At 44.8% G+C, this 27,413-nt stretch overlaps 1 protein-coding gene across 2 annotated transcripts in view; it reads right to left on the bottom strand.

The window, feature by feature from the left end:
• Window positions 1-27,413, bottom strand: part of OTUD7A (OTU deubiquitinase 7A) — a 468,456-nt gene that overhangs the window by 343,796 nt on the left and 97,247 nt on the right. The window contains exons 1-2 of one of the 2 annotated variants that reach the window (XM_030188476.1): window positions 1,956-2,033; window positions 1,443-1,563 (exon numbers count right to left, since the gene is read on the bottom strand). The gene's annotated coding sequence lies outside the window, so the exon portion shown is untranslated. Of the gene's footprint in view, window positions 1-1,442; window positions 1,564-1,955; window positions 2,034-27,413 lie in introns of those variants that run through there. The other variant, XM_030188471.1, reaches the window with a different exon arrangement.

Genomic DNA, 27,413 nt, shown 5'->3' with positions numbered 1-27,413 from the left:
CCAACATCAATGCCTGTTTTGTCATTCCTAGCCCCTTTCTTCCTTCTCCCACCCCTAGCCCCCATGTCAGGCCAGCATCAACCCCTTCTCCCTGGCTTGATCTACTCTCAGCACCAGCACCTTTAACTCATCTGCAGAGTGTAGGAGTTTGCTTCCTTTTTCCCACTTCTCCGCCTGTCCTCTTTCAGCTTTGGTTGCTAGCATCATGCTATTACTTCCTGTATAATACAGGAAGTACTTGCTCTTTGATTTCAACAGCCCCACAGTGCTGTCAGCCAGAGCAAAAAGAGAACAGGCAAACTGGCGGGAATGAAGAAACAAACTCCCTCTGATCTGCAGCTGACTAAAAGAACATTTCGTTAGGTGTAGGTGGCCCCCAGCTTTTAGCTAGGCTCACTCAATGGTAGTTACACCCCTGATTCAGGGACAGTTTTGAAAACTGATAACACAAACAACTGAAATAAATGTCACACAGAATTAGCAGCTTCAATTAAACTCAGCCCCTGATGTTCATGCCTATCCTTTATCAGCCACAGCATCCAAAAAAGACATTTTACAGTTAAGCATCCAACTTCATACACCACTATAGCTGCTGAACAGGTTTTATATGTGAATTATATAGAATATATGCCATTAAAGTAAAAGACTGAGCCTTTATTCTACCAAATACATTTTGGGATGGTCAATTTTCAAAGCAGTTTACACAGGTTAAAACTGGCTGACTGAAAACTGACCCCAAGTCAATATGGCTAAAAATTTGTGAAATGTTCAGCGAAAACACACACCTTTACCCATATTGAACAGAAGCATCCCCTGGGACAAGCTTTGAGAAGGGGAAATATACATAACATACATGTATGTAAGAAAAGCAAGAGGTGCAAAATGTGTTTATTTTATAAAGGTAATATATGCACCCAAGTATCTTTACAGAGGAACTTCCCTGAAAGATGCTGAACAAAGTCACACCTGCTCTGAACCAGTAGCAACTTTGTGCATGAAGTTTAAAAAGAAGATGCATACATAATACTGATCCACCTCTGTTCCATACATTCTACGCTCCCCAAAAATACTTTCATGTATATCGCATAAAAATAGGTGCTATGTCTTCTTAACTCCTATTTTTACAGCACTTAGCTAAAAATGTGTAACACTGTTCTACATACTCAAGTGACTTCTAAAATTACCTCCATAGACAACATTTCAATTCCTTGTGCACACTTTTCCAGCAAAACTCTATCCACACAAAAAGCAGATGCAAGTGATCAAGGGTACTTTGTGTGCACAGCAAGTTTCAAGGTGCAAAATCCACAAATGAAAGGTACACGTCTGTCCCAGTGTGAAAAGTTTGAAAGCTGCCCCTTTGATTATGTTATACATGCGCAGTCAAGGTCATTTTACAATTAAATGTATCTCAGAAAATAAAAGAGAGAAGGACTACTCACTTTTAAGTGCTTCTGTCAGCAGTGCTGCATGTAGTTTCTTGTTTAGACATTACTAACTATGTCTCATGGAAGCTGGTAAATTTCTGAGATTCTCTTTATTGCTTTGGAGGTTCTGTCTTGCCTGTAAAAAAAATGATGAATACTGCATTAAAGCAGTCAAAAATCAAAGACATGGAAACAAAACTATAAAGGTCATTAGAACAGAAAAACAGAATTACAATATCTGTCACATTAAGGGAGCAGTTTTAGAAAGATTAAGTGCCACCTATACATACAAAAGGGAATATACATTTAAGTAACAAATTTAGAAAGCCACTAAACTGTGTATACCCATGAATTCAAGGTAACGCGTTTGGGCAGACCTCAGAAATATATGTGCATTGCTTATTCTGCTACACAAATACACATACATAACATCATACATATTTATGCCTTCTCCAAGTCACACATAACTGCTAGCCAACTATTGGACTCAGGGTTTGGCAGAATACCTGAGGGTAAAATTGTACTTACATCTTTGATATAAAAAGCTACCTGCAAATGCAAAAAATTTGAGCTTTGGAGGTCAGCTCCTTCACTGGCTCCACTGATCTGCAGGTTTGCAAAACCCACCACTTATACATAAAGGAGGTAATAAAATATTTCCACGCATGAATGGGCTCATAAAATTAGGTCATGCCTAAGAATGCATGCGGTGCAAGCTGGTACATGCTTGTTCCATAGGTGTGCTCAGGAACAGTGTTTGGTCGCAATAAGGTAGAGTTGCAATCTACGCATGTATTATATAAAGCAGGCATAGTGTCTGTGCCTTCAATCTAGGTGCGATTTCCACAGTATTTAGACCCATGTTACACAGAACACAGATCTAAGATACCTGCAAAAGTGCATGTACTATTTGCAAGCATGAACTAAAAAAAAAAAGTGGGTGCAGGATTCCAGGTTTTTGCCAATGATGAAGTAAAGATCTATTTGGGTCAAATTAGCTCTCTAAACCTTTTTTGAGGTATTGAGCTCCTTTGAGGCTTTTCCTTCCTTTTTCAACAAATATTTTGTATTGTTTCCTAAGGGAAAATTAGGTTCTTACCTTGGTCATTTTCTTTCCTTTAGTCATAGCAGATGAAGCCATTACGTATGGGTTATGTCCATCAACCAGCAGGGGAGATAGAGAGCACTCAAACTTTCACAGTGCCCTCTTGGCCAGCTAGCTCCACTGCCTCTTCAGTATTTGAAGCTTCCAAAGCAGTATGGCAAACCGCAATGGGAATCACAAGAGCTTTCCTCACAGCGAACGATGGCCCATCACAAGGGCATGAACTCATAAAGGAGGGAATGCACATCCTCCTGGAGGGAATAAACTCATCCACCTTATTGTATAAGTGGAGGGGAACACACGCGCCTCCTGGAGGGAATCACACATCCTCCCAACACACTGGAGGGAATTAACTCATCCTCCTATTTATAGAACTGGAGGGGAACACACGCGCCTCCTGGAGGGAATGAACACATCCTCCTAAATTTAAACTGAACATGAATCCTGAAGATTGTTTTCCAACTTTCTTCCAAGGAAGGAACTTCAGGAAATTAGAGCAGAACCTGAAAAACAGATTCACAGCATACAGACAATCATACAGGGAGGGCTCATGGCTTCATCTGCTATGACTAAAGGAAAGAAAATTACCAAGGTAAGAACCTAATTTTCCCTTCCTTGTCATCAAGCAGATGAAGCCATTACGTATGGGATGTAACAAAGCAATCCCTAGATAGGGTGGGAACAAGCCACACCACGCGCTAGCACTTGTGCACCAAAACGCGCATCCCTTCTGGCAGCCACATCCCGCCTGTAATGTCGGGCAAAGGAGAGCTTAGAAGCCCATGTTGCTGCACTGCATATCTCTTGAAGAGAGAGTGCTCCAGTTTCAGCCCAAGAGGAAGAAATCGCTCTAGTAGAATGTGCCTTAAAGGCTACAGGCGGAACCCTGCCGGCCAGCAGATAAGCTGAAAAGATAGTTTCTTTGAGCCAGCGGGCAATAGTGGCTTTAGACGCTGGAGACCCTCTGCGAGAACCGGATAGCAAAACAAACAGATGATCAGAAGTCCTGAAAGAGTTAGTAACTCGCAGATACTGCAGCAGAGTCCTGCGCACATCCAAAAGGTGCAGCTGCCCAAAAGATTCTGGAAACTCTTCCTCTGAAAAAGAGGGCAAGAAAACAGGCTGGTTTAGGTGAAAGGCTGAAACCACCTTAGGCATAAAGGAAGGCACGGTCCGAACCGTGACTCCAGACTCTGAAAATTGCAGAAATGGGTCTCTACAGGACAGCTCCTGGAGCTCTGACACCCGTCTCGCCAAGGTAATGGCCACCAGAAAAACGGCCTTCCGTGTCAAATCTTTCTCCGATGCTCGCCGAAGCGGCTCAAAAGGAGATGCCTGCAGGGTTTTCAAAACTAGCCCCAGGTTCCAAGCTGGACAGGGTGCTCGCACTGGAGGTCGGAGCCGAAGCACCCTTCTAAGAAACCATGCCACATCTGGGTGAGCAACCAAAGACACGCCTTCCACCTTACCACGAAGGGAGGCCAACGCTGCCACCTGCACCCACAGGGAATTATAGGCCAAGCCTTTTTGTACACCTTCCTGCAAAAAGTCCAGAATCGGCGAGTCAGGAGCCCGCATTGGAGCAATGGCTCTGGAAGCACACCAAGACTCAAACAGGCACCAAATCCTGGCATAAGCCACGGAAGTGGACCGCTTGCGGGCTTGCAGGAGAGTGGAAATAACTTTATTGGAATAACCTTTATCCCTCAATTGCGCCCTCTCAATAGCCATGCCGTAAGACCAAAGCGGCCGGCGTCCTCCATGGCTACCGGTCCCTGAGTCAACAGGTTCGGTACCAGAGGTAACGGCAGAGGAGCCTCCAGGAGTAGGGTTACCATATGGCTCCAGAAAAAGGAGGACGGATTGAGCCAGCCGGGTTTTACTTCCATTGCTTTCAATGGAAGTAATTGAGCCAGCCGGGTTTTACTTCCATTGCTTTCAATGGAAAGCAATGGAAGTAAAACCCGGCTGGCTCAATCCGTCCTCCTTTTTCTGGAGCCATATGGTAACCCTATCCAGGAGCATCTGTAGGAGGTCTGCATACCAAGGTCTCCTTGGCCAATCCGGGGCGATGAGGACCACTTCTCCTGGGTGCAGCCGAATCCGCAAGAGCAGGCGCCCTATCAAGGGCCATGGGGGAAACACATAAAGTAGACCCGGAGGCCAGGGTTGAGCCAAGGCATCCAACCCCGCCGAGCGAGGATCTCTCCGTCTGCTGAAGAAGCACGGGACTTTGGTATTGGCACTTGTCGCCATTAGATCCATCACGGGCTTGCCCCATTTGGCACAGATCTGCAGGAATACGTCGTCTGCCAGATTCCATTCTGCTGGATCGATCTGATGCCTGCTCAGATAATCGGCCTGCACATTGCTCTGACCTGCAATATGAGCTGCCGACAGACACTGAAGATGCAGCTCGGCCCAGTGGCAAATCAGTTCGGCCTGCGCGGCTAATGCTCTACACCTTGTTCCGCCTTGTCGATTTATATAGGCCACCGTTGTCGTGTTGTCCGACATCACTCTGACAGCCAATCCTTCTAGGGTCACTTGAAAGGCCAGAAGCGCCTGAAACACCGCTTTCAACTCTAGGCGGTTGATGGACCACTCCGACTCCTCAGGTGTCCATAGACCCTGGGCATGCTTCCCCTTGCAGTGTGCGCCCCAGCACTTCAGGCTGGCATCTGTTACCACTAGGCACCAAACGGGGAGCGTCAGCGGCATTCCTCGCCGCAGCATGCTGTCCGAGAGCCACCACTCCATGCTGAGACGGGCCGCAGGGAGCCAAGTAAGTCTGCATTGGTAATCCTGAGAAATAGGAGACCATCTCCGGAGTAGGGAATACTGTAGAGGTCTCAGGTGCGCTCTCACCCAGGGTACCACTTCCATCGTGGCTGTCATCGATCCCAGCAGCTGGACAATGTCCCAAGCTCGCGGGCGGGGCATCCTCAGGAGCAGACGGACCTGATTCTGAAGCTTGCACCGCCTTAGCTCGGGTAGGAACACATAGCCCGAGACTGTGTCGAACCTGGCCCCCAAAAACTCTAGAGATTGTGAAGGGGACAGGTGACTTTTGGCCATATTGACGACCCAGCCTAGAGATTGCAGTACTGAGACCACTCTGGCTGTAGCTTATAAGCTCTCTGTTGCAGAGTCTGCTCTGATGAGCCGGTCGTCTAGGTACGGGAGAACCCTGATACCTTCTCGCCTGAGAAAAGCAGCTACTACCACCATTACCTTCGAAAAGGTTCGGGGAGCTGTGGCGAGGCCAAAAGGCAAGGCCCTGAACTGGAAATGTTTTCCCAACACCAGAAACTTCTGGTGCGGGGGCCAAATCGGTATGTGCAAGTAAGCTTCTTTCCGGTCTAGAGACGTGAGAAACTCTCCTGGCTGAACCGCCGCAATGACGGAGCGCAGGGATTCCATGTGGAAATGCCGCACTCTCAGAGACTTGTTCACTTCTTTTAAGTCCAGAATAGGGCGAAAGGACCCACCTTTTCGCGGCACCACAAAGTAGATGGAGTATCAGCCGCAGCCTTGCTCGGCGGGAGGCACCGGGGTCACTGCCCCTAACTGAATCAGACCTTGTAAAGTCTCCTCCACCGCCGCCCGTTTGACGGCAGAACCGCATCGGGACTCCACAAACACGTCTCTTACTGGGGCGTTGAATTCTATTCTGTATCCATCTCTGATCAGGTCCAGAACCCACTGATCTGAGGAAATCTTGGCCCACTCCTCGACAAAGAGGGAAAGCCGTCCTCCGATGACAGGCATCGAGGAGAGGGCCGGCGCACCATCATTGAGAGGGTCGCCCCTGAACTTCTGGTCTTGAGCCACCGGCTGCGGAACGCTTGTCCGAGCGAAAGGAGTTCCTCTGCTGACCACGGGCACGTGAAGTGAACCCAGCAGAACGCCCCGGGCAGTACCTTCTAGCTTCACGGAAGCGAGGTCTGTACAAGGAGTGGACCGCCTGGCCCTTAGAGGAAGGCCTCTGCCTATCTTCGGGCAAGCGCTGGGGTTTTGGATCACCCAGGCCTTTCACAATTTTCTCCAACTCCTCACCAAATAGGAGAAGTCCTTGAAAAGGCAACTTCACCAACCTTTGCTTAGAGGCCATGTCCGCTGCCCAGTGTCGTAGCCACAGACGACGGCGAGCCGCCACTGCTACTGCCATTTGTTTAGCCGAAGCTCTAACAAGGTCATAAAGGGCATCAGCCAGAAAGGACAAGGCCACCTCCATCCGCGGAGCCACATCCAAGAAGGGCTCCGCTCCATCTCCGGGCTGAGCCACTGCCTGTTGCAGTCAAGCTAGGCAGGCTCTCACAGCATAACAGCTGCATGCAGACGCCCGAACAGTGAGACCTGCAATTTCAAAGGACCGTTTCAATGCTGTTTTCAGCCTACGGTCTTGAACATCCTTCAGGGCAACACCTCCTTCAACAGGGAGGGTAGTTCTCTTTGTCACCGCAGTGACTAGGGCATCCACTGTAGGCATTTGAAAACGAGCCATATGTCCCTTACGCAGAGGGTATAACTGCCCCATAGCCCTGGAAACTCTCAAAGGTCCCTTGGGGTCAGCCCACTGAGCCGAAACAAGCTCTAGGATGGAGTCATGCAAAGGGAAGGCCCGAGCAGCTTTCTTGGTACTAGCCATCCTGGGATTACCCGAGGAGGCCATGCCACTGTCAGGATCTTCAATCGAGAGGGCCTGCAGGGTATCTGAAATAAGCGCTGGCAGCTCATCACGGTGGAAAATCCTCACTGCGGAGGGATCATCCAGATCCTGTGGTAAATCCGCACCTGACTCTGGTTCCTCAGACCAAGAACGTCTGTCAGAGTTCTCCGAATCCTCACACCCCGACCACGGGGGGGAAAAAGGTGCACCACAATCTGAAGGGGAATTAACCCTTCTGCGCTTATCTTTAGGCCAAGCATCCGGGAAAAAAACCTCACTGGGCAGTCCCAGGCCAGAATCCATCGGGGGGGCAATCAGAGGAGCCTCAGGCGACCCTTGAGGAAGGGCTCTTTTCATCATGTATGCTTTATGCAGCAAAAGCACAAAATCCGGGGAGAAAATCTCACCCTGGGCACCCAAATCCTGTCCGGTGCTAGCCACTCCTGAAATAACCTCATCTCGAGGTGCCCCACCCGGCTCAGGTCTCTCCGTGTCCACGGAGGCCGCGCCATGCGGTGTAAGCAAAATGGCGCCCGCTGCCAGCTCAGAGCGGGAAGAAACATCGCTCCCCATGCTCGGGCCGGCTCCTACGCCAGTACAGCACGATTTACAGAGCCCTGTTGCTGATTTGCGCTTGCCACAAGTGGAACAGCGCTTTACATTGTCCGCAGCCATCGCCAAAAAACGGCGGTAAAATCCAAAATGGCGGTTTTGCGCCAAAATCGCCCCGATCGCGGGCCCACCCCGGAGGAGTTGGAAAACACTCTTACCTGAAAGGATCTAGTGTACAACTACGATCCTGCTGAAAATCAGGTCAAAAACCTCTGTTCCAGCGTCTCTGCGTTTAAAAACGCGACGCGACTTTTTCTTTTTTTTTTTTTTAAGCTGTGAGGAAAGCAGAGGTATTGAAGACTCCGGAGGCTCAGATGAGTGGGAAAGGCAGGGAATGGGCGAACCTATATGCCTGCATCCACTGTTGGTGGGTAAGGACAGGGAAAGCAAGGCAATATGTCCACATCCACAGAGGTATGGGTATGGCAGGGAAAGGGCTAACCTATGTGCCTTTAAAGTGAAGCTGCTATAGCCTCCAACACCCCGGTTAACAACTGGCAAGCCAGGAACCACCTCCCGGCAGATTTTTCTGGAGCTCGAACAAGCTGCAGCCACCCTGCTAAGGGAGATAGAGAATACTGAAGAGGCAGTGGAGCTAGCTGGCCAAGAGGGCACTGTGAAAGTTTGAGTGCTCTCTATCTCCCCTGCTGGTTGATGGACATAACCCATACGTAATGGCTTCATCTGCTTGATGACAAGGAATTTGTCAATTTTGTGGATTATTCTGGTATTATTGCTATTTGCAAGCATGTACAGTGGGAGCAGCCATTTAAAAAATATGCACATAGGTAAAATGAATGGCACAAACCCAGCAGCTTCCAGATGGAGATGCTGGCACTTCCTTGCAGAAATGGCAATTTTGCAACTTCCTGGATTGATGCGACTTCCACTTATGACTGTAGGACAAAAGATGGTTGAAAGATGGCCTCTGTCAGTGACAATGTGTGGTGTGGAAATGCAGATTACAAATGAGATTAAATTATTGGGAGTGGTACTGGATGCACATTTTACTATGGAATCTCAGATTACCCGTGTCATTGGTACATCATTTGCTCAATTACGTTTGTTATATTAACTGAAGTCCATGCTGTCTTTTTTTGATTTTCACATTGTTGTACAAAGTATGGTGATATTGAGGTTAGATTATTGTAATTCTTTGTATCTGGGGATGCCAGTTGCGAAAATTAAAGAACTGCAGATGGAGCAGAATGCTGCAGTGAGGGTTGTTATGGGGCTCTCATGATGTGAGCATATTACTTCTGCTTTGAAGCATCTCCACTGGCTGCCTGTGCAATATAGGATTCATTTTAAGATCTTGTATTTTCTCCATAAGGTTGTGTATGGCAAGATTGCATGGTACTTTCGCTCTGCATCTGCAAGGGGGTTGAGATCTGAATTCATAAAAAAAACTGGCTATTGACTCACTGATAAGCAAGCACTATGCTTGCACACGGGTAGTAGCCTTTTCGGTTGCAGGTCCTGCCTGGCTATCTAAGTTATTGTACTAATACTAGAAATTCCTATCTCAATTCCTGCAACACTAATGCAGGACATTTTAAGAAGCTTCTGAAGACTAATTTCTTTGTTTTAGCCTTTTAATATCTTGTGGTGAGACTTCTTAAACTTCTTGGTTGCTTGAGATACAGTGGGTATTTTTTGTATTGTCTAAGAAATTATGAATTTTATACTGTTACCCACTTAAGTTTAGGTGGGATATAAATTTTATAAATAAAAATAAATATAGCTGCCCCATTTTACAAACTTACATGTGTAAGAGCTGCTAGCTAAGTAGTAAGACTGCAATTTTACATTTGGATTCATTTTGAAGGAGGAAATAAAACAGATTAAGGAAAATAAATTCCTTAATCCCTGTGTAAAGCCCTAGCTGAAATGAGAACTTTTTGGAACTCTGTGGTTCTGAGATGGTATAAAACCTCACAAAGATATTTTCCCCCTTTATGAAATAGGAAAAGCACTTGCAGATTTTTGCCCCGCCCAAACCATGCCCCTACCAGGCCCCCTTGAAATCTCCATGCACAAATAGCCGCTTTCTAAAGTTGCTACTTACATGTGCATGTGATCTACATGTGCAAAAGACGCCATTTACATTACAGGTACTTTTATAATTGAGGCCTACATGTCTTTATAAAATAGGCACCGTCCTGCCCAATAAAATTGTTCTTACAGAGCCCACAGTGATGCCAGTATCTTTGAATGTTTTTTTTTCTTTTGTGAAATGACAGTTCTCATTTTATCCATTGCCAAATAAACGTGAAGAATAAGTTTGTAAAATGGCACCTCAGTCTGGATGCCCCCAATGCCTTGTGCTTAGCATCAATTCTATAACAGCATTTTGGCACAGAATATTAGTGTAGGGTCGGTACGGACAGGCCCATGTGCAGCCAAAACCTGTTACACCATGTCAGAGGCAGGCATAAGTAATGATTCACATAGTTTGTAGTATTCTACATCTAGGCGCCTAACCGAGATACATGGTCCACACACGTATACATCCCCCTTGTAGTGAGGTACTACTGCACTTAGGTGGTACCTTACAGACTAATGCCTAGTGAACTTAGGTGCCCGTCAATTTGATGGCATCTCTGATGCATGTAAGTGGTAACTACCTTTAGGTGTCACTTTATAGAACTGCCCCCATAGTCTTTTGTAAACTATCTAGTAAATTTTGAATGTGCCAGTTTGGGTGTCCCTTTTCCAAACGAAACTCTATACAAAATGGAGCCTCACAGCAAATATATGCTCTAAACAGGAATATTTATTTACATTCAGAGAACGATTTTCAAAGCCATTTACATGGATAAACAATGATGAAGCTTGCTCTTTGAAAAACTGCTCTCCTTCAGTATGCTCAGAGTGCTTTTAGACACTTCTGGAGGCTTGTTTTGGATGCGACCATAAAAAGAATGCAGAATAGCTTCATTGACTTGAAAATAATAACAATGAGTAAAAGTGCCAATTTTTTTTTCATAAAAGGGGTTTAGCACAGTCAAATGGAAAAATGAATTTGAAACTCACAAAGTTTAAGTGTGAAACTCAAAGTTTAAGTGTGAAACATGTGAAACTGCTTAAGTATTGGCAGTTTCACATGTTTTACTGTGCAAAGCCCTCTCATTGAAAAAAAATAGCATTTTTGTAGTTAATGTTTGCCCATAGTTCAGGATATGCAAATACTTATTTATATTACATTAAAGAATTGCTGCAAGACAATTTGTTAGTGTGGAAAAAGGGAAAGGGGAAAGGGATCGGATCTGATATACTGCCTGTCTGTGGTTACAATCAAAGAGGTTTAGATATTGTATACTGGTACTTATTATGTACCTGGGGCAATGGAGAGTTAAATGATTTGTCCAGAGTCACAAGGACCTGCAGTGGGAATCCAACCCAATTCTCCAGGTTCAGGCCACTGCACTAACCATGCAAAATACAGTCTACAGGCCCATTTCCCTCCCCCATCCCATCCCCCCCCCAAAAAAATACCAATTATACTTCATAGCGGTGCAGCTTTCTTTTCAACGTGGCCCCAGATCGCCACTTCATGTGAAGAGGGAGGTTTTAAAGGGACTGCAAGGCATGGTGTTGACCATCCCATCAATATGTGCAGGTATTTCTGATCCAAGAAGCACAGTAAGTCCTTTGGTCTGACTGTATGAATGCTGAAGGTAGAAATCCTCCATGAAACGTCTCTCCTGTGTCATAAACCACCCACATTTCCTTGGTACTAAGAAATAAATCTTAATGAACACTTAAAAACCTCACTACTCCTATGTCTACTGAGGTGTTTTTGTTTTCTTCAGCACATAAATCCCTTCTCCTAGTCTTTTGGGACTCTCGTGCAAAAGTTTTGGTCTAGATCACAGACACTGAAATGGGGTGAACCATAGGAGCCATGGCCTGACCAATCTTTTGTCTCACGTAGCATTAGCAATTAGGGAGCTTGGTGGGTGAGAAAGGACAGTAGAAGCAGAGATTGCTTTGATGACACCCCCCCTAACCCAATCAGCTTTTAATCTATGTCTAGAATAGGGGCAGCATACAACTGTTTAACATTTTATTGTCATTTTTCTTTTACTGGTTCAATTCAAACTACCCAGTACCACTAAAGCTTCCTTCCCTATGCTCCTACCTCAAGGCGAGAATGCCAGGAATGCTGCTTGTAAGGGGCTTTTCTGGTTTTTTTCCCCTCTAGAATCCAAAAGAGTTAGGAGACTTGGAATTCTTGCAGACCTCATAAACCTCTGCCAGGATCAATAAAGAAAACTATCCAAACTGCCCCTCCTGTGTCAGGAGATTCTTTTTTTAGAATCTGGCCAATCTTTTATGATCTCATCCAGACATGAGACAAATGGATGTTTACTTGAAAGAGAAATTCCATCAGGTGCACCTTTGAGAAAAAAATCAGTCAACCACTGTTTGTGCCAGAGGCCCATCTTGACAAAAAAACCTACATTCCATCACCTTTGTACTGATGTAAACTAAGTCATAAACAATGTCTGGCTACTAGCGTTATCACAGCATTGGAAAATCTCAAACTATACATATCTTTCATTGATATCAGATCCTCTTGTTCTAAATAATGATAGCTTCTTATACTAGCTCTGGAATATATATATATATAAAGAGAGAGATAAATAAGGGGGGCATTGATAATATTGCTCCATTTATCTCAAATGCATAAATGATGTAAGGAAGCTTTTCTATGTGCTTGTGAACAGTATTCTCTACTGAAAGAATAACCATGCATTTTGATAAAGCTGACAAACTACTACTCATGTAGAATTTTCATTGCTCTAACAGGGCTGGTCCTTTGTTCACAAATCCAGAATTTACTGGAGAACAGAACCTCACTCATTCAAAGTACCCTCACTAGTCTAACAAGTTTCAGAAGATATTTTCAAAAGGTTGCGTCATAGTCAAGATAAGCGTGTCCTTTCTCTATAATCTCCATTATCTGTCCTTCTCAGACTCCTTTGCTTCTAAAAATAGGACCAATGCCTATCTAGTTAGCTTAGCAGAGTTTAAAAAGGGGTTAGACGGTTTCCTAAAGAACAAGTTCATAAACCACTACTAAATGGACTTGGGAAAAATCCACAATTCCAGGAATAACTTGTATAAAATGTTTGTACGTTTGAAAAGCTCACCAGGTGCCCTTGGACTGGATTGGCCGCTGTCGTGGACAGGATGCTGGGCTCAATGGACCCTTGGTCTTTTCCCAGTGTGGCATTACTTATGTACTTATGTAGATAATAGCCCTATCTTTGATTAAGCAAGTAACAGAACAATTCCAGCCACCTAATTTGAGTGTAACTCTTCCACGGATTCTAGAGAGCACTTTCTGGATATAGTCAGAGGTAACCTAGTTCCCTGGTAGAGAGGGCTAGAGAGGCCTAGACTTCTTCCTCTTTCTCTTCTGGAAAATCATTCTTACAGCTGGAGCCTTTTTTTTTTTTTTAAGGATTTGCCATGAAATGTTCACCAAACCAGTCTAAAAATTTCTGTATTATCACTCTTAACCACACTGGGATCTCAGTCATTCCTGCCCAAGCTTTCTATAATTCGTCACTGAAGGGTTTTTTCCTCAATTTTTGAGTATGACTCTTCACAAACCAAGCATATTAATCGAGCAATATAGTGGGATATATCAATTCATCACAATCTGGACAAAGATCAATCCTATTTCCCTTTGTACCCTCTGACAACTTCTTTATGATGAAATATCAAAGAGTTCAACAAGTGATTGTTGTTGCCTATCTCTGTTATTGCTGGATGACAACTTGGCACTGCCTTCAGAAGGTCTTTTTCTTCAGAAGAATAATTAAAGACAACATCACAGGCCACTGCCTGCTACAAGTCTCAGTCTCCAGCAGTTTGGAATTGCAACTGTCCTACAATAGCTGGAAATGAAGGTATCAAGTGCATGCAGTCCATTCAAGTTCTGATTCAGTCTGCTTCAGAAAAAGCCTTACTGGCCTGTGGAATTAGGTCCCGAATTGTTCATGCCAGCAACAGACCAAAACAAGCACTGAGCAAGGAAGAGCAAAAGAGAGAAGCATTATGGAAACCTTCTGAAGATTAGCACTGGTCTGCAAATTCAGCAGGGTGCCACTACACTCTAAATGAAAGACTGGCAGAAATGTAACAGAACTAGCTCAGCTCATCCCTGAAGACATGGAGCTTAATAATCCTGGGTACCAGATTACTCCAGACACCATAAAGTACATATGTACATAAGTAATGCCACATTGGGAAAAGACCAAGGGTCCATTGAGCCCAGCATCCTGTCCACGACAGCGGCCAATCCAGGCGAGCTTCCCAAACGTACAAACATTCTATACATATTATTCCTGGAATTGTGGATTTTTCCCAAATCCATTTAGTAGTGGTTTATGAACTTGTTCTTTAGGAAACTGTCTAACCCCTTTTTAAACTCTGCTAAACTAACCGCCTTCACCACGGTCTCCGGCAACGAATTCCAGAGTTTAATTATGCATTGGGTGAAGAAAAATTTTCTATTTGTTTTAAATTTACTACACTGTAGTTTCATTGCATGCCCCCTAGTCCTAGTATTTTTGGAAAGCGTGAACAGACGCTTCACATCCACCTGTTCCACACCACTCATTATTTTATATACCTCTATCATGTCTCCCCTCAGCCGTCTCTTCTCCAAGTGAAAAGCCCTAGCCTCCTTTTTCTTTCTTCATAAGGAAGTCGTCCCATCCCTGTTATCATTTTAGTCGCCCTTCGCTGCACCTTTTCCAATTCTACTATATCTTTCTTGAGATGTGGTGACCAGAATTGAACACAATACCCAAGGTGTAGTCACACCATGGAGCGATACAAAGGCATTATAACATCCTCATTTTTGTTTTCCATTCCTTTGCTTATAATAGCTAACATACTATTTGCTTTCTTAGCCGCAGCAGCACACTGAGCAGAAGGTTTCAGTGTATTATCGACGACGACACCCAGATCCCTTCCTTGGTCCGTAACTCCTAACATGGAACCTTGCATGACGTAGCTATAATTCGGGTTCTTTTTTCCCACATGCACCACCTTGCACTTGCTCACATTAAACGTCATCTGCCATTTAGCCGCCCAGTCTCCCAGTCTCGTAAGGTCCTTCTGTAATTTTTCACAATCCTGTTGCGAATTAATGACTTTGAATAACTTTATGTCATCAGCAAATTTAATTACCTCGCTAGTTACTCCCATCTCTAAATCATTTATAAATATATTAAAAAGCAGCAGTCCTAGCACAGACCCTGAGGAACCCCACTAACTACCCTTTTCCATTGTGAATACTGCCCATTTAACCCCACTCTCTGTTTCCTATCCTTCAACCAGTTTTTAATCCACAATAGGACATTTCCTTCTATCCCATGACCCTCCAATTTCCTCTGTAGCCTTTCATGAGGTACCTTGCCAAACGCCTTTTGAAAATCCAGATACACGATATCAACTGGCTCCCCCTTGTCTACATGCTTGTTTACTCCTTCAAAGAATTGAAGTAAATTGGTCAGGCAAGATTTCCCCACACAAAAGCCGTGCTGACTCGGTCTCAGTAATCCATGTCCTTGGATGTGCTCTGTAATTTTGTTTTTGATAATAGCCTCTACAATTTTCCCCGGCACTGACATCAGACTCATCTGTCTATAATTTCATGGATCTCCCCTGGAACCTTTTTTAAAAATCGGTATTACATTGGCCACCCTCCAATCTTCCAGTACCACGCTCGAGTTTAAGGATAAATTGCATATCACTAACAGTAGCTCCGCAAGCTCATTTTTCAGTTCTATGAGCACTCTAGGATGAATACCATCCAGTCCAGGAGATTTGCTACTCTTCAGTTTGCTGAACTGCCCCATTACGTCCTCCAGGTTTACCGTGAAGTCAGTAAGTTTCTCCGACTCGTCCGCTTGAAATACCATTTCCGACACCGGTATCCCACCCAAATCTTCCTCGGTGAAGGCAATTCTATAACTGGACACATCCAATTATATGCACCAATTAGTGTCATTTATGTGCCCAAATGTACTACATACAATTCTATAAGGGGCCCTTTTACTAAGACGCATACAACGCGCATCAAATTAGAACTACTGTCTGGCTACCACATGCCCCAGACAGTAATTCTAATTTTAACGCACGTCCAAAATGCGTGGCAAAAAATAATTTCTATTTTCTACCGCATGGTGCTAACCAGGTGGTAATCGGCAGTGTATGTGCGCTGACAATTACCACCTGGTTAACGCGTGACACCTTACTGCCAAGTCAATGAGTGGCAGTAAGGTCTCAAGCTCAAAACAGACATGCACTGATTTTTATTTTGGCGCACATCCATTTTCGGCAAAAAAAGGCCTTGTTGCAGGTGTGCTGAAAAATAGACCTGCACACGTCCAATACACCAGCGCAGGCCATTTTCAGTGCACTTTAGTAAAAGGGCCCCTAAGGTAATGTGTATGTGCTGTAGCACATACATGCAAGAGAGTATAAAAGTTGCACCATAATCAACCATATAATTGCAAACTAAATGAGATTTCTTTTAATACGAGTACTTTGGCTAAATTTTCAAACAAAAATTACTTGCGTTGTTTCCCTTTGAAAATTTGCAAGTACAAAATTTGAAATGTCTGCATACTATTTGTGCAGGCAGTGGCAGCGAGGAAGGCAAAACAGTATGTGCAGATTTAAACACTGAATACATGAACTCGGTTATCCTCTACTGACCTAAACATACCCACAGCAATTCTTCCTTTTAATACTGCTGTCCAACGATTGTTGAACTTGTGATTGAATGATCTTAACCTAAACAAAGTGCTGATATGAGTGTTGCTGAGACACATTGTTGGAACTGCTGAAGGGGAATTTCAATTTCCCAATGAAGTGTGATCTTTGGGTGTACTATTGGATTCCACACACATCAGGCAGGTTATCAAAAGAAGTCATTTTAAAATTGTGGTTATTGTGAAAGTTTAGATTATATCTATCTGCTGATGAATTTCTCATATTGCTGACAGCCAGTACTAGCACCAGTGGATTATTGCAACACAATCAGGCTTATTTTCGAAAGAGAAGGGCGTCCATCTTTCGACACAAATCGGGAGATGGGCGTCCTTCTCCCAGGGTTGCTCAAATCGGCATAATCAAAAGCAGATTTTGGGTGTCCCCAAATGCTTTCCGTCGCGGGAACAACCAAAGTTCCCAGGGGCGTCGGAAGCTTAGCGAAGGTGGGACTGGGGCGTGCCTAACACATAGGCATTCTCGACCGATAATGGAAAAAAGAAGGGCGTCCCTGAAGACCACTTGGCCGACTTTACTTGGTCCATTTTTTGTTACAACCAAGCCTCAAAAAGGTGCCCAAACTGACCAGATGACCACCGGAGGGAATCGGGGATGACCTCTCCTTACTCCCCCAGTGGTCACTAATCCCCTCCCACAATAAAAAAAAAACCTTTAAAAACATTTTGTGCCAGCCTCTATGCCAGCCTCAAATGTCATACCCAGCTCCATGACAGTAGTATGCAGGTCCCAAGAGCAGTTTAAGTGGGTGCAGTGCACTTCAGGCAGGCGGACCCAGGCCCATCCCCCCCTACCTGTTACACTTATGGTGGTAAATGTGAGCCCTTCAAAACCCACCAGAAACCCACTGTACCCGCATCTAGGTGCCCCCTTCACCCCTTATGGCTATGGTAGTGGTGTACAGTTGTGGGGAGTGGGTTTAAGGGTGCTCAGCACACAAGGTAAGGGAACTATGCACCTGGGAGCAATTTCTGAAGTCCACTGCAGTGCCCCCTAGGGTGCCCGGTTGGTGTCTTGGTATGTCAGGGGGACCAGTGCACTACGAATGCTGGCTACTCCCATGACCAAATGGCTTGCATTTGGTCAATTCTGAGATGGGTGTCCTCGGTTTCCATTATCGCTGAAAATCAGGGACGACCATCTCTAAGGTCGACCTAAATTTCACGATTTGGGTGTCCCTGACCGTATTACCAAAATGAAAGATTGATGCCCATCTTGTTTCGGTAATACAGGTTTCCCCGCCCCTTTGCCGGGACGTCCTGCGAGGATGTCCCTAGGAAAACTTGGGCGCCCCTTTCGATTATGCCCCTCAATGTGTGTGAGACTTCCAGCCTCTGTTACAAGCTCTACCAGCTATTAAAAATGTTTGTCTGCCTTTGAACAGAGGTAAAACTGTGTGGATCTGTCTGTCCCTCTTTGATGACTTACATTGGCTGTTTGTGGTACAAAGGGCAAAATGTAAGATCCTTGTAATTGTTTAATTCTGCAATTTTCTGTAACACTGTCATTGACTTTGCCTTTGAATTTTCATTGTTCTAATAGGGTACTTTGTTCCTTCTGCTTTTAGCACTTAAATCTAGTACTCAGGAACAAACTTCATCTACTGCCAGTCCATGGCTATGGAATTTGCTTCCATTTGAAATCCCACAAACAATTAAAAGCATTCAATCAATATTTAAAAGCACTATCTGTACAGCATTAACCTCTATATGGACAAGAGTCCAATCAGTCAATTTTCAATAACACTAGCCAGATAGTATCATAGTAAGTCTCTGGTGAGGCCCCATTTAGAGTACTGTGTGCAGTTCTGGAGACCGCATCTACGAAAAGATATAAACAGGACGGAGTTGGTCCAGAGGGTGGCTACAAAATTAGTAAGCGGTCTTGAACACAAAAAATATAGGGACAGGCTTATGAACTTCAACATGTATATGCTGGAAGAGAGGAGGGAGAGAGGAGACATGATAGAGACGTTTTAGTATCTCAAAGGCATTTATGTACAGGAGGTGAGCCTTTTTCAACTGGAGAGCTCTGGAACGAGGAGGCATACAATGAAGTTAAGAGGGAATAGGCTTAGGAGTAATCTAAGAAAGTACTATTTCATGGAAAGGGTGATGGAGGAATGGAATGGCCTCCCGGTGGCATTGAAGACTGTGTCAGAATTTAAAAAGGCGTGGGATAAGCATGTGGGATCACTTGTTAGGGGTTACAGAGGATGGGCAGACTGGATAAGCCATATGGACAAATCAAAGTCAGGTATACATATGAAGTATCACATACCATTTGTAATGAGTTTATCTTGTTGAGCAGACTGGATGGACCATGTCCACACCCCTTTATAGTTACACATTATAGAATTTGTGTGCCACGATTATAAAATACCAACTAAGTGCACTTACACAAGTAACTGCACATTACTGCCAATTAGCACCAATTTATTCCAATTATCACAATCATTGGTTGATAGTGCCAATTAGCAGCTAATTTGTCAATTAAGATACATGCATAAATGTAGGTATTCCATAAACTGTGCGTGCAATTCTGCATGTTACGAGGGCAATTCTACAAAGAGAGCTATAAATTAGATACCAAAAATCTGTGCGCTAAGATAGTATTCTCCAACAGCATTTGGGAACCCAGATTCTGTTAAATAATACTGCTTAAGTTGGTACTTGGGTGCCAACATTTAGGCACCAATACTTACACCAATTAAAAAGCAGGTGTAAATGTTAGCACCTAAAATGTTGGCACCTAGGCATGCAACCTACAGTAGTCTATAAGTTTGGCACCTGTGTGGCTCACCTATGTTCCAACCGTGCCCCGCCCATATCCACACCCCCTTTGCAGTTAGGCACTAAAGCTCTGAGGGGCACTTTTACTAAGGCACGCTGAAAGATGGCCTGCGGTAGTGTAGATGCGTGTTTTGGGCATGCGCAGAATAATTTTTGGATGTGGGCAAAATGAAAATTGTTGCGCGTCCATTTTGGGTCTGAGACCTTATTGCCAGCCATTTACCTAGCGGTAAGGTCTCACGCGGTAACTTGGAGGTAATTGTCTACATGCGTAAAATGCCAATTACCGCCCATGCGCCAGAAAATAAAAATATTTTACTGAGTGCGTAGCGAGCGCATGTGAAAAATTAAATTACCACATGGGCCACGCGATAGCTGGGTGGTAACTCGTAATTGTCGTGCTTTGGGCACGTAGGTGCTTACGCAGCATAGCAAGTTTTTACTAAGGGCCCCTTAAACGCTAACTTACAAAATACAGCCTTTATATTCTATATATAGCGCCTTAAGTTGTGCACGTTAATTTGGCCACATGGCCACACTGCGTGTACAACTAAACAAGCTAATCTGCGCCGATAATTGTTACTTAACCACTTAGCAGCACTAATTGGCTTTAATTAGAATTTATGCACACAACTTTCTAGGCATATTCTACATGTTATGATTCTGTTAGAATTCTGCTAGTCAGCCAGGGGAATGCTTGAAACTGCTCCTGATTGGCCCATCAGGGGCTGAGCTGATGTCAGTCTGATCTACTTAAGCTTACCTTTCCCTACAACCCCTGCGTTGGCATTATTCCTATTCTGCTGAAGCCTTCCCTTCGCTCTGTCTGAGCTATTAGCTCTGTGTTTTCGTGGAGTTTGGTTACTCCTTACCTCGCTTGCAGTTTTCTGTTGCTTTGTCTCTGTCTGCTGGCTGCTTCCAGCCTGTGCCTAATGAAACATATAAATGGCAAGTGACTGTACTAACCCGCAAATGCGCAGTAAAGACCCAACATTCAAGGAGCAACACTCCAAGCCCCGCCTCCACCAGCAGCTCCTGTACCGAACGTAATACAGCCAATAGGGAGGGAAGGAGGGGGCGTGGAAATCGGAGGGGGAGGGAGGGAGGGTGGACAAGAACTAGGATAGGAGGAGAGGGGGCTGAGCCGTGGAATTCGCAGGGGAGGAGCCATGTACATCGGAGGTGCACAAAACAAATCGGGGAGCCGTGGAATTCGCAGGGGAGGAGCCATGTACATCAGAGGTGCACAAAACAAATCGGGGAGCCGTGGAATTCGCAGGGGAGGAGCCATGTACATAGGAGGTGCACAACAAATCTGCAACTAGAGAGGAGGACATGGAACTCGGAAAGGGGAGGACAGTTGGTGGAAAACGGACGGAGAGGCGTGGAAATCAGACGGAGAGGGAGCGAAGGAGGGGGCATGGACATCGGTGGGGGAGGGAGGGAGGATGGACAAGCACTAGGATAGGAGAGGGAGGAGCCATGGAAATTGCAAGGGAGGAGAAGTGTAAATCGCACTCAAATGGAAAGCTCTAGGGAGGGAGGGCAGGACCCGTAGTACTTTAACTCAGACAATAGGAAGGAGGTCTGTTGTTGGACATGGGCATGGAAATCAGAGGAGGAGGGAGGAAAGGAGGGGGCGTGGACATCATAGGGGGGAGGGGGGGGGGAGGGTGGACAAGAACTAGGATATCAGGAGAGGGAGGAGCCGTGCAACAAAATTAAATGGGCACAGGAGCAACGATTGTGAGCGGAGCAAATGTGGCGACTTGCCCAAACATAACCAATTGCCAGAAGTGCTACCATCCGAGGAGGAGTCAATACGGAGACCTGGGCGACAAGAAACTAATACAGGAGAGAAGAGAACCACGATGTACAAGGGCACAGCAGGAACGGCGAGGTGGGCAAGGCAAAACAAAGAACAGCACCAGAAACCAAGCAGGGATCCAAAAACATTGTGGGGCCAACAGCAAAAGGTAAACTGGTGCATTCACTCGCTGCACACACACACACACAAGTCCTGCTTTGCTGCCTGAAGCAAAGGCATAGCTGTCCCGCCCCTTTGGCTCACTGAACAGCGTGAGTCAGCAGAAGGGGCGGAACAACAACATGTATGGGGGGGAGAGACTGGCACGCGACTGCAAAACAAGCCTGCCTTTCAAACTGTTCTAACAACTGCCTACAAGGAGAAAACTATGCGCACTATTATAGAATACGCCCGATCTGTGCATTAGGTACAGGTATTTAGGCCTGGTTTTAGGCCTAAATTTTAGGCACAAGAATAGCGTGTAGGCATATTCTATAAACTACACCTAACTTCACGCACAGATTATAGAGTCACGCTAACCATGTGGTTTTCGGCACTGATTTTTAAGGCACCATTTATAGAATTTGTCCCTAAGTGCAGTTAGGCACCTAACTGCAGTTTACTCTCATTTGGGCACCTAACTTCAAGGTTAATAAACTTTTATTGAAGTTTTCAATATAACATGAAAAACATAAAATAGAAAATAGTAAAACTATAAAACATATACAATGAACGCAATCAATATGGGGAGTAGGTGGTCAAAACCTCCATTAAAAAGGTTACAACACCAATTATTGTTCTTAGTTAAGTACAAAATAAGAATGTCACCTCTAGCTTTCACAGTATACAAACTATTAATTAATAAACAGTCCATAGCAACAAGATACACCAATATAAGGTACGTAAAGAGGGGTATTTTCAAAAGGTCGTCAAAGTATAAATTAAAACGCCCTCGTGAAGTCGGTCAAAATCAGGTAGGTATAATCGAAAAATAGTATGGACGTCCTTAGACATTTCATTATCGCAGTGCAAAACGCCCAAATCAGAGACACCCAAAGTATAGTAAAAAAGGCCGCCCATCTTCCAGAACCACCAAAGGATGCCCCCAAGATTCACTCTTGCCAACATTTGTCATATGGTCCTTTGGGCGGTTTTACAAGAAAGATGTCCTTATTACTATGGACTTCTCTGATGTATCTGGTTGTTCTGCAAGTACAGTGCAAGTAGTTGCGGACATACAGGTACAAGAAATATAAAGAATATTAATGTGCAAAATACAGTAACAAAGACACGTTTCTTGCAGCACTGCCGAAGGACGTACATATTACTAGGCTCACCAAGGTGGCCAGACTTCCACAGGGCAGCTAAGGCAGCAGGCTGCCTTGTGGACACAGAGGAGGAGAGTGGAAGCTCATCAGAGAACTCTCAACAGAGCTCCCCTGCAGCACCAGCTGCAAAGGAACACGGGAGGAGCGGACGGGGCCAGGGGAAGGGGCGGGGAAAGTGATGGGACATGATGGGGGGTGGGGGTTGGAGGGAGGGGAATATGCACAGAGTGGGTGATGATGGTGGGAGGTGGGGTGGTGCTGGTGGTGTGTAAATACTATGTCAAAGAAATAAATGTCAACTTACTCTCACACAAAACTTGTCTCGATCAGTCTTTGACTGGCTCTGACCCCCCACTGGTGTGCACTCTGCTTTGCTCTGTGGGCAGGAGGTGGAGGGGGCTCCTCATCCTGTTCATCTGGGGCCTGCTGCTGTGGTGGCTGTGGCTCTTCTGGGAGGGCCTGTCCTCTGCGCATTGCCAAATTATGTAGCATGCAGCAGGCCAGGAATATCTTTGCCACCTTTTGAAGGCTGAACAGGAGCTCCCCTCCAGAATGGTCCAGACATTGGAACCTGTTCTTGTTGTCCGAAGGTGCGCTCGATGATGCTACGGGTGGCCCAATGTCTACTGCTGTAGTTCTCCTCTGACCCTGTTTGTGGGTGCACTATGGGGGTCATGAGCCAACTCCACTGTGGGTAGCCTCTGTCACCTTTGGGGAGAAGCAGGATGAGAAAGATGAGTGTGTATTGTTTGGAGCGGGTACCTTGTGGAGGTGGGGGGGAGGGAATAGTAGGTTGTGGAGTGAACTGGAGGGAGACAGTGCTGAGGGTTGCCCGGTGGAGGAGGTATAGTTTGGGCAGATCCATGCTGCACTTACCTAGGAGCCATCCGCCGGTGATTTCCCCTCGCTCAAACCTACGGAAGATTCCTGAGTGCTGCAATATATAGGCGTCATGGGTGGAACCTGGGTATCGGGCATACACGTCTATAATCTCCCTCTGGGCGTCACTCACAGCTTGCATATTGAGTGAATGGAATGCTTTCCTGTTCCTATGTGGCTTCTCGTGCCCGGGGGGGGGGGGGTCTGAGTGCGACATGTGTGCAGTCAATGGCACCTATGACCGAGGGGAAGTGAGCTACAGCGTAGAGGTCAACCATGTTGTTCTGCAGGGCCTGGGAGGTGGTGGGGAAGGTGATGTACTCAGAGGTGTGGGTACGGAAGGCATCAAGGAACTGGGTGAGGCAGTTAGAAATGGAAGCCTGGGTGAGACCTGTGTTCACAGATAGGAAAGACTGGAAACTCCCAGTGGCCAGAAGAGAAGCAGTGATCTTTAGGTGCACAGGGATGGAGTTGTTCCTACAGGTCCTGGGCTGCAGGAAGAGTTTGAGCTAGTCACAAAGGTGCTGAATGGCAGCCCTATCAAAGCGGTACCTAGTGAGACACTGCAGGTCAGTAAGGTCTAGAAAACTGCTACTGAGCCTGAAACCTCTGGGGCGTGAGTACCTCCTGTGGTGCCTCCCCTCTTCCTCCAACATGTAAGCCACCTGTGCATTTAGTGCCTCCATTTCTCCACACTACAGGTGCAATGCAGTGCCACCAGTGCTCACCTCTCCCTACCAACTTGGTGAAACACAGCAGCAACAAACAGAAGCTGACACTCACTCTCCCACCACCGACAAACAATGCGGTCACACACAGCAGAGCCACACTGCAAGCACTCTCTGACCCACTACAAACTCTCCTGCCACACCCTCTAGCCACTCACTCTCCAAGCAGCAAACGACAGTCTTCACAAACACGTTGCAGCAGTACACAGGACAAAGAGACAAACAGAGACTACAAACAGGTAAGGGAATGAATTATGAACTTGGGGACAGTGAATGGAGAGGGATAGGGAGAGGGGATGGGGGAGATAGAGGAAGGAGTAGTGGTGTCTGGGTTTGGGGGCTAGAAGGGGTAGGGAAAGCTGAAAAGGTAAAACACAAATGAGGCAGGTGAGGGTGAAAACATTCCAACTACGGCACACAGACAAAGGTAACAGGTACTCAACAAACTCTCAGCCTTCTCTCCCAACAATGCTCTCGCCACTCTCCAACTGCACAAAATCGCTAATGGGTCTAAAGACGACTTCCCCCTTACCCTGGTTGCTTTTATTTCAGGTCTAATTAAGGACACCTATGTTCCTACCCATGCAAAACCATTTCGCTAGCCGTTACACACTGGGGGCGCCCATCTCGTAACGCCGCCCATAACACACCCCTTTGGGGATGACCACAGATGGGCGTCCTCGTGTTGAGGATGCCCTTAAGGCTCTGTTTCAATTATTGGATTTGGGCGACCTTCTTTCACGGGGACGCCCATGTGCCTTTTGTGTCATTTTTTGGACGCCCTTCTCTTTCGAAAATGAGCCTGATAATCTATAATGAAATAAGTAAAAATGATAGTGCATAAGGTGTAGTTCAAGTAGAACAGAGAAAATTAGGAATGAGCATAGTTTTGGGCGCACATAGATATAGGGGAGCAATTTTTTCAATAGATGATAGTCTGAGTATTGAGCAGCCCTACATTCAAATTGTGAATCATAAGAACAGTCATCCACCAATAAGTAGAGTTTAACAGATTCACTGATTTCCAGTTGTGGAGAACCATTTGTATCGAGACAGCAATCAAGATATTAAGCAGCTTTTATTGCCATTTATCTAAGGAATCAGTAATAGCTAATGACCGATAAATTAAGACATCATTTGTTAGTGGGGAGGAAATTGGTAGAATGTCTTTAATAATATTCCATAAAGATATCCAAAATTGCTGGACACATGGACAAGAAAAAAATCATATGCATTAAGTCACCCAGTTGAAAATTACAATAGCAATATAAGTTGGTATCCTGTAGTTCAGCACAATGCAATTTACTAGGAGACCAGATGGCTTTATGAGCAAAGAAATACACTGATTGGGATAAACTAGTAAAGGTTGTATGGCATACTGTATAACAGAAAAAGTAGGCCATTCTACATCAGTACCACTCCGGATGATATCAGAAAACCAGATTATTTTAGTAGATGTAGTTATGGTATAATTTTTAGATCTCAAACATTTATAAAAGAAAGATGTGGTGCGACTTTGTATTATAGTCAGAGTGCTCAATGTAAATAAGACAGATTCAATCTCTGTAATGGAGAATGATTACAATTGAGATTGTATTGCATGCCTAAGCTGAAATCAGCGCAAAAATTCAGAACTTGGTAAGTAGAATTTCTCACATAATTGTGAGAGAGAAGATTATCTTTATCTAACAGCTGACCAATGTATATATTCCTTTTCCATGCCGTAATACCCAATTAATAGGCTGATTATTAATCAATATTTTTGCATTACACCATATTGGTGATTTGGCAGATAATCACTACAGTATAAAAATTGAATCAAGGGTTTGTATGGATTGAATGGTGGAATGGATGACATCAGATTGAAAAGGAAGAATAGACTGAGGACGTATGGAACATACTGTTAAGGAAATGGGTGTAGCATATCATTCTCGATTTTGAGCCAAGCAGGAATATCTCGGGATATCCAAGTTGAAATTAGCCAAAAAGAGCCATATCACAGTATGGCTGCTAAATGGTATAAATAAAAGTCAAGTAAACAGACACCCCTCCTCTCCCCCCCCCCCCCAAAAAAAAAAAAATCAGGTTTATCAGCCTTAAGAGTTTTCAAAGAGATCCAGGGTGGCTTGTCTCCATAGGTATTTTGAAAGTTTAGATTCTATGGAATTACAGAAGGAGTAAGGAGCTAACTTAGGACGCATGCTCAGATAATAGTTAACAATTGGCATGATAGTCATCTTAATAGCTTCGAGTCAATCCTAACCATAAAATGGACAGATGGACTGTCGAGTAATTAGATTATCTACCTTAGTTTCAATAATGTTTAGATTAAGAGACATCAGAAGATCTCTATCCTTGTGGAATAACACCCCCGGGATACTTAAGCTGGATTGAGGACCACTTTTTTCATAATACCCCAGTATACAGAAAAGACAAGTCTAATATGTAAAAGATTGTCTTATATAGGAATCTTCTTTTTAGTTATGAAAAGGAAGCTAACGGAATATACCCTGATAGAGTACAGCATTGTGTTGTGTATCCTTAAGAGGATTTCTCATAATGTAAGACTGAAACATGAAATTCAGCAATGGCTGTTCAATAATTTTGATAATAAAAGGGACAATTAGAACCACATATCTTACGAGTAAGACCATACCAGGTCAGCTTGATTTCTTGCAGCCAAATTTGCAATGTATTTGGATCAGTATAATTGTCTGTGCGGTTCCACGCGGGCCAGACGGAAGAGGTTCAACTGAACACCAACATCCTTCGGTCTTGACGGAGAGATAAGAAAGCTTTTCTTTTTGCTGCCGAGGAAGCAGTTAAATCCAGAACAATAATTATTTTTCGACTCTTGGCCACAAGCAAAATTTGTAGTGCATGTGGATACCTGAGAAGCTTCACCACTACAGGCCTAGGAAATTTGGCACTAGATTGCAGTTTGGAAGGCATGCAGTGGGCCCGTTCAAATTCTAAAGGTCTATTAAATCTATATCCAAAACTTTAGGGAGCCATGTCTCCAAGAAGTGATCCTACCTTCCAGAAGCCAAAAAAATTGTACATTGTTTTGGCAGCTATGGTTAGCAAGATCTTCCAGGTTGTCCTTAAGCTTGGCAATCATTTAGGAGTTAGATTGCAATTGCAGCATGGCAACCTCAACAGTGGTCGCACGTGATGAGCGTTTCCATGGTTTGTTGGGACACAGCAAGGGGAGTGAATAGTTTCCATTTCCTGTCACATCTCTGG

This window comes from Microcaecilia unicolor, chromosome 1, assembly GCF_901765095.1.
Source record: "Microcaecilia unicolor chromosome 1, aMicUni1.1, whole genome shotgun sequence".
Classification (NCBI taxonomy): domain Eukaryota; kingdom Metazoa; phylum Chordata; class Amphibia; order Gymnophiona; family Siphonopidae; genus Microcaecilia; species Microcaecilia unicolor.
Note: the sequence above shows the minus strand (reverse complement) of the source record. Positions and strands in the feature narration are given on the sequence as shown.